Here is a 6,472-nt window from a genome sequence, read left to right on the forward strand (position 1 = left end):
ATTTACACTTACACTCCATATCCTATTGATAATATGTGTAGCAGTATTAACTGCCTCACGTAATTGGAGTCATTGTTTGAATGAATGTTTGGTTTCTATGGGATTCCAAAGGAGTGTAGCAGATGCATGTGTATACACAAAAGGGTCTAAGGATGATCAAATCATGCTGTTAGTTTATGTTGATGACCCATGTGTCTCTGCTAAAACTGAGAAGCAGATAAAGGCTTTTTATCATGCTTTAAGCAAGCATTTTAAAGTCAAAGACCTTGGTTTTCTCAAATCCTACCTTGGTATTGAAATTGCTAATAACCCTTCAGGTGGCTTAGTGCTACTACAGTCAAAGAAGATTAGTGAGTTAGTTGAAACCTGTGACCTAACTGATGCCAAAATAACCAATAGCTCTCCTGTATGGCAGTTGACTATCCACAAGACTCCATGTGAGACAAATGTTTGATGATCCAGGGCTGTACAGATCAGTACTTGGGAGTCTGCTTTTCTTAAGTAACTGGACAAATCCTGATATAGCCTTACGCCCAGTCACGCTCTCTAAGCAGAAAGGTGTCAAAACCATCTCTGCGTGATTGGTGCAGGCTGTCAAACGATGGTTGTAAGGTAACACTCTAAAAGGGATCGTGCAACAAAAGGTTTGTTACTTTGTCCAGATACAAGAGCAATGAGTTGACTGCAATAACTGATAAGTCTCCTTCCGCCATAGAGGAAACCAATGGGCAATCCAGTTCAGGTATTGTGATTAAGTATGCCAACACTGTAGTTCATTGGGTTTCTCGTAAGCAAAAGACAATCTCATTGTCAACGTCTGAGGCAGAATTCTGTGCTCTCTCTGAGACATGTACAGAGCTATTGTGGACTGAACAATTGCTGAAGGATCTAGGTGAACAATGCCAAAAACCAGTAAAAATACTGGAAGATTCACAAACATGTATACACCTGGCCACTATGGAGAATCTCAAGGCCAGAACCAAATATATTGCGGTTAAGTACCAGAATGTTAGACACTTGGTTCGTAAAGGTGATATAGTGCTTGCATATGTTGAGTCAGAAAACAACTGTGCTGACATTTTAACAAAAGCAGGCACTCTGCAAAAATATCAAAAGATGTTACCAGAGCTTGGCATTGTAAGTGTAACTACATAACCTTATTGTTATGTTGTACTGTCATGTAAATATGTACTTATGTTCTTATTGTACTTGTTGAACTATCATGTAAATATGTGATGTAGTCTGCACTCAAGATGAGAAGGGGTGTTACAGTATCCAAAATACCTGTCACATCTTGAGAGCGGACAAGTAGATCAAACTGATCTAATCTGACAGCTGCTCCTCCCAGCACCTTGTCAGAACCAGCTGAAACCAGTCAGCTGTTCTTTGTTATGATTGGTTACTTTGTATATAAAAGCAGTGCTTGCTTACCAGCACTAGCTCTTAGGGTTTACCTGTTGCTGCAGGGCATGCTGCCCGTTTGCTGTTGGAGTTCCTGTATGCACTGTAAATATCTGCACTGGTGATAAAGTCTTTCCTCACAGTTAAACTTCTGTGTGCAGTGGTAATTGCTTTCAGCTGTGCTCAGCCAGTGCTTAGCCGCACCTTGCTGGCCTCTGTAGCAGGCTTTCTCTTGCGTAAATTCAACTCTGTGACACAACTTGCCTTCAACATGCCACAAAGATCCTTGTGCTGTTGTGGCAGTTACTGCTAAAAACATTTTTTTTAATCTGCACAGCCAATCAGATTTGCAATGACCAATCAGAAGCAAAAGCCCCATTTGGCCCTGCACACTTTCTAAAAACACTTGGCAGGTGCCAGGAAAGGTTTGAGCAGGTATCACATTGGCAACCCCTGCTGTAGGGTGTTATAATTTGTCTTCAAAAAGCTTGCTTATCAAGGCATGTGGGGAGACAATATTTGAGGCAGAACAGAGGCAAACAATTCAAGAAGGGCTTGGGATCAGTGGGAATAACAAATGGCCAACCACAGATGTAGTTGTGGAACTTACACTAGTCACAATGGTGTCTGTACTGATTTGGGGGTGGTTCTGTTCTCTTGGAATCATTGATCTTGGGTACAATGCAATGGAGACCTCACAGAGATCTCAACTGGAGGGCAGCCTCTGTTCCATATAGGAAAGCATCCCACGTAAGCATTAGAAGCTTTTATTCACCAAAATAGAACAGGTGCTTCATGGCACCAAAACCTTTAGCATATTTTTATTTATTTATTTATTGGATTTGTATCCTGCCCTATCCCTGCAGGTCTCAGGGTGGGTCACAATATAAAATCAGTCACACAATCACTAAAATCATCACCATAAAAACAAATCCAATATTAAACAATAAAACAGTACAAATAAAAACATTAAAACAACATTCAGTGTAAATGGTCAATGGATGTCAAAAGACCGATGGCAAGGCTAAGAGATAGCATTGGGCTGGCTACTATTTGGCCTGCTTTTACAGAACATTATGCAAAAATTCTTCTTCTGTAGTCTTACAATGGAATGTATGCTACCAAAACAAGAGTCCAAGGAAAGTTTGTTGTTCCGACTTGGTCCTAACCTTCAGTAGTATGGCCAACACCCATCCTCTGTACAGCTCATACCTACCCGGCTGTTTCTCATGTATGGAAGCCAATGTTGAGGGAGAGATTATTATTAAACTCACGTACAGATTTACCCATGTTGTGGAATGTTGGCTGCCTGGGAGACACCTGGAGTCATGGATATTTGAGTGTTCTGCTCACCCATCTCTTCCCTTGAAGTACTGGGTGGGAGGAATGGTGTAATAATGTAGGAGTAACATTTTGATGCATATCTCCTTTGGTTACTTGTGTAATTTACAAAAGAGTGGTGTTCATGATCTTCTTGGTTCATTTGTGGAATCCTGTGAGACAAGGTACATTTAAGGCTTCTGAGAAGGCAGCAACAGATACCTTCAACTGAGGGACCCATATGGTTGTCTAAAGACCATTGCATTAGTCTGTTGCAAAATGTTAGAGAAGGAAAATAGAAATAGTCTCATGATAACTGAAGTGCTAAATGTGAATAAAAAATACCATCAATGCATTTGTTAGGAGACAAACAACTAAACTGTGATATACCTCTGAAGATGCCAGTCACAGATGCAGGCAAAACATTAGGAACAAGATCTACCAGACCACGGCCACACAGCTCGGAAAACCCACAACAACCAACTAAACAACTGTTGCCTGAGCACTGGTTTCCCACCAAATCTCCGGTATGACTTGGTGAGAATTAAGCTGTTTTTACTAACTGATATCAATAGGTGTAGTCAGCATGTATCTCTCTCTCGTTGACAGCAGTTTCTTATTTGGAAACAAGCTTAGTTGATTTCAAATAAAAATTTCCATTACATTTCGGCAGAATTGACTGTGCACTATTTTCTGCACTAAATTAGTTGGGCTTTCGAGATAACGTTAATTCTTTTGCCCTCAACTTCCATTTGATTTCTAGCTCTGTGATTATGTTTGTTTGATGAGAACTCCGTATTTGTTTCAAAATAAAACTCAGTGCTGGCACTGATCCACACTTTGCAACCTGGGGACCACAATATGGGAAAGGACGCTCTCAACAGACCATTAGCTGGCACCAGATCTTATTCTCCACAAGGAAATAGTTGCAAGCTCTGTGAATTAATCATCTTTCCATTAAAAGCCTGGAAGGCATTTGCACAATTGAAAGCAATGCCTATATTCTCTAGATACAAATGCTGAAATTGTTCTTTATGAAAATTGTTTGGGTTAGGATAAAGTAACCGTTTTGCTGGAGGGGAGTAATTTAAATGTTAGGCTCGGAGGTTAAACAATCTTTTCATAAGTTTTTTTCCCTTTTCCCCTCCATTATTGTTTCTTTTTAGAATCTGCTGGTATTGACCTTTGCTTTGCCAAAGAGTAGAAAGCCACAGTTCTTATTTTTCACTAACTTTTCCATACTTCGTATAGTTAATAAATAATAATATTTCATGTCCAGGTTAAAAGGCTCACAGTCCTACTAATCATATTAAGTAAGATCATAAAGCCTCTGAACAAATTAGTCCTTTTGTAGTTAACTATAATTCTAATGCATATATACATTCTAATATACATGCATAACTACTTTTGATTTTTGCAGAGACCTGATAATGTATTTCAATTTAACTATTCCAGTGAAACAGAGAAGACTGACCATAACATAGTTATGGTTTAACTGTGAGCAGCAATGGGGTAACTTGCACCTTCCCACACATTTCTCAACATCATTCTTTATTAGGTTATCACCACACCCTGTATTGAATATTTCCAATTTGTACAAATGTTTGATTTTCCTAAAAAATTTATTTGTCTCAGAATCTGGCAACTAGGATTTTCCACCAAACTTTATATAGGAAAGGGGCTGAATACAAATCTGGAAGAACATTTAGGAGTTTCTCACAAATTGTGGTACATCCCCATTAAGGGGATAGGTTCCCCCAAATGTCAATACCACGAAATATTAGGATTATAGTGTATGTGCTGTCATCACAGCTGATTTACGACAACCCCTTAGGGTTTTCAAGGCAAGATATGATCAGAGGTAGTTTGCCATTGTGGGCTTCTTTGTGGGCTGAGTTCTGAGAGAACTGTGAATGGTCCAGGGCCATGCAGCAGGCTTCATGGGGTTGAGTGGGAAATCGAACCTGGTTCTCCAGATTAGAGACTGCCACTTTTAACCACTCTCATTAGGGTTATAAACTCCATTTTTTGATAAAGAAACACCCCCCATAAACACAGAATTAATTTAGGCTTTTGTGTTGAGAACAGCAGACTCCCATCCTCACCAAGTTGTATGAGAAATCATTATCACAACCATGGGACATTTAAGAACAATTTGTGATAGAGTAAGTGGATCTACTGTTCAAAGTAAAAATTAAGTCCCATTTTAAACAAATGTTTGGATTAAAACATCCCAATTTTAAAAAAATTCTAAGATGGAAAACAGATTGCAAATATATTTAATTTATAAATGTGTTGCTTCTAGAATATCTAAATACATAGACCTGCACACAACCATTTAAGTGTGGGAGCCGTAAGAATGGATGGTTAGTAATTACAGTTCTGTAACATTAATGAGAAGAGACATTCAAAATAAATAGGCAGGGTGTAGAATTATCCCAACCAAACACTGGGAATGAAATTTTGATTGTGTGATAACACAGACACAATAAATCAAATCTTTGACCCAGCAAGCCAGAAAAATAAAGTCTGAATTATTTGTTGTCCCTTATTTTGCCAAGAAAATTAAAAACTGAAACTTCAAGTGTAATTTAGGAAGTGGGGTCTGGGGAAAAGGTGATTTAAAGGACAAAAAGCAAGGTGCAGGATATTGAAGACACAGCCTTCAGGTACTGCATAGGTGCAGTATCTAAAGACATTTACATTTCAGTTTCTTACAGTTTTCTTCTGCAGCTGTCCTACTGATTTTTATGGGATTTCTCCAGACTAAACATGTTAAGGCTACAGTTATAATTTCTTTAGGATGCACAATATTTTCTTTGGGGATTTGGCTCTTATGCAGTTATGATCGCATTTGTGCTGAAGTACATGAACTTAAGCCAACTTGGCACACCCTTTAAACACATTTATTTGGCATTAAGTCTCCATGAAATCAATGAGACTATCTTCCAAACAACTGAATTGAGGATACGAGGTAAAACAATTTCAGTTCCAAGTACTATATATTTATTGAAGGCTAAACTAGATGTTATGAGGAGATGAGTGCCTGTTGAAATGCAGCCAGTGGCCAGAACGAACATGCTAGTGCTTACCCTTTTCTCTGTGGGCCATTTTTATAATTGAACTTACCTCCCAGCTGGCTTCCTACATGTGGAAGAAAAGGTTTCTTACACTGTTTTCCTCTGGAGCTGTCAGACAGAAAAGAAGGTGGGAAGGAGACAATACTGATGGGGAAGTTGTCTGCAAGGAAAAGGTTTAAGAATCCCCTCTCTCACTTTGACCGAACATGCATCACATCAGGTGTATTTCAGTAAATGTAGGGAAAATATTTATCTACAGCCAGCATCTCAATTTGGTTTCGTCTTGAGTAGCAAATTAGACTAGATAGCATTTTGGGACCCGGAGCCGTGATGACAGTGATCATCTTTAAAAAACGAAGCAAATCAAATTAAATCCAAAATTATGAGTACAGAATATTGAGAAAATGAAGATTTAAGAGGCATAACTAGTGGAAGAGCACATATGTTGTTTCTCACTTGAGCTTTAGCATCACTGGAATAGATATGTTGCTGTCTCAGTTCCAGAACCCTATTGTTCATGGACAATTTACTTGGATATAGTTGTACTGACTTGGATGAATCTACAAACTGAAAGGACTGACAACAGTGCAATTTTTAGCTTTTGTATTATCATGTGGGAATATTACCAGTTACTTTGGTAAGACAGGGAATGTATTCAGCGTTACATAAAG

Source organism: Sphaerodactylus townsendi, linkage group LG09, assembly GCF_021028975.2.
Source record: "Sphaerodactylus townsendi isolate TG3544 linkage group LG09, MPM_Stown_v2.3, whole genome shotgun sequence".
Lineage (NCBI taxonomy): Eukaryota > Metazoa > Chordata > Lepidosauria > Squamata > Sphaerodactylidae > Sphaerodactylus > Sphaerodactylus townsendi.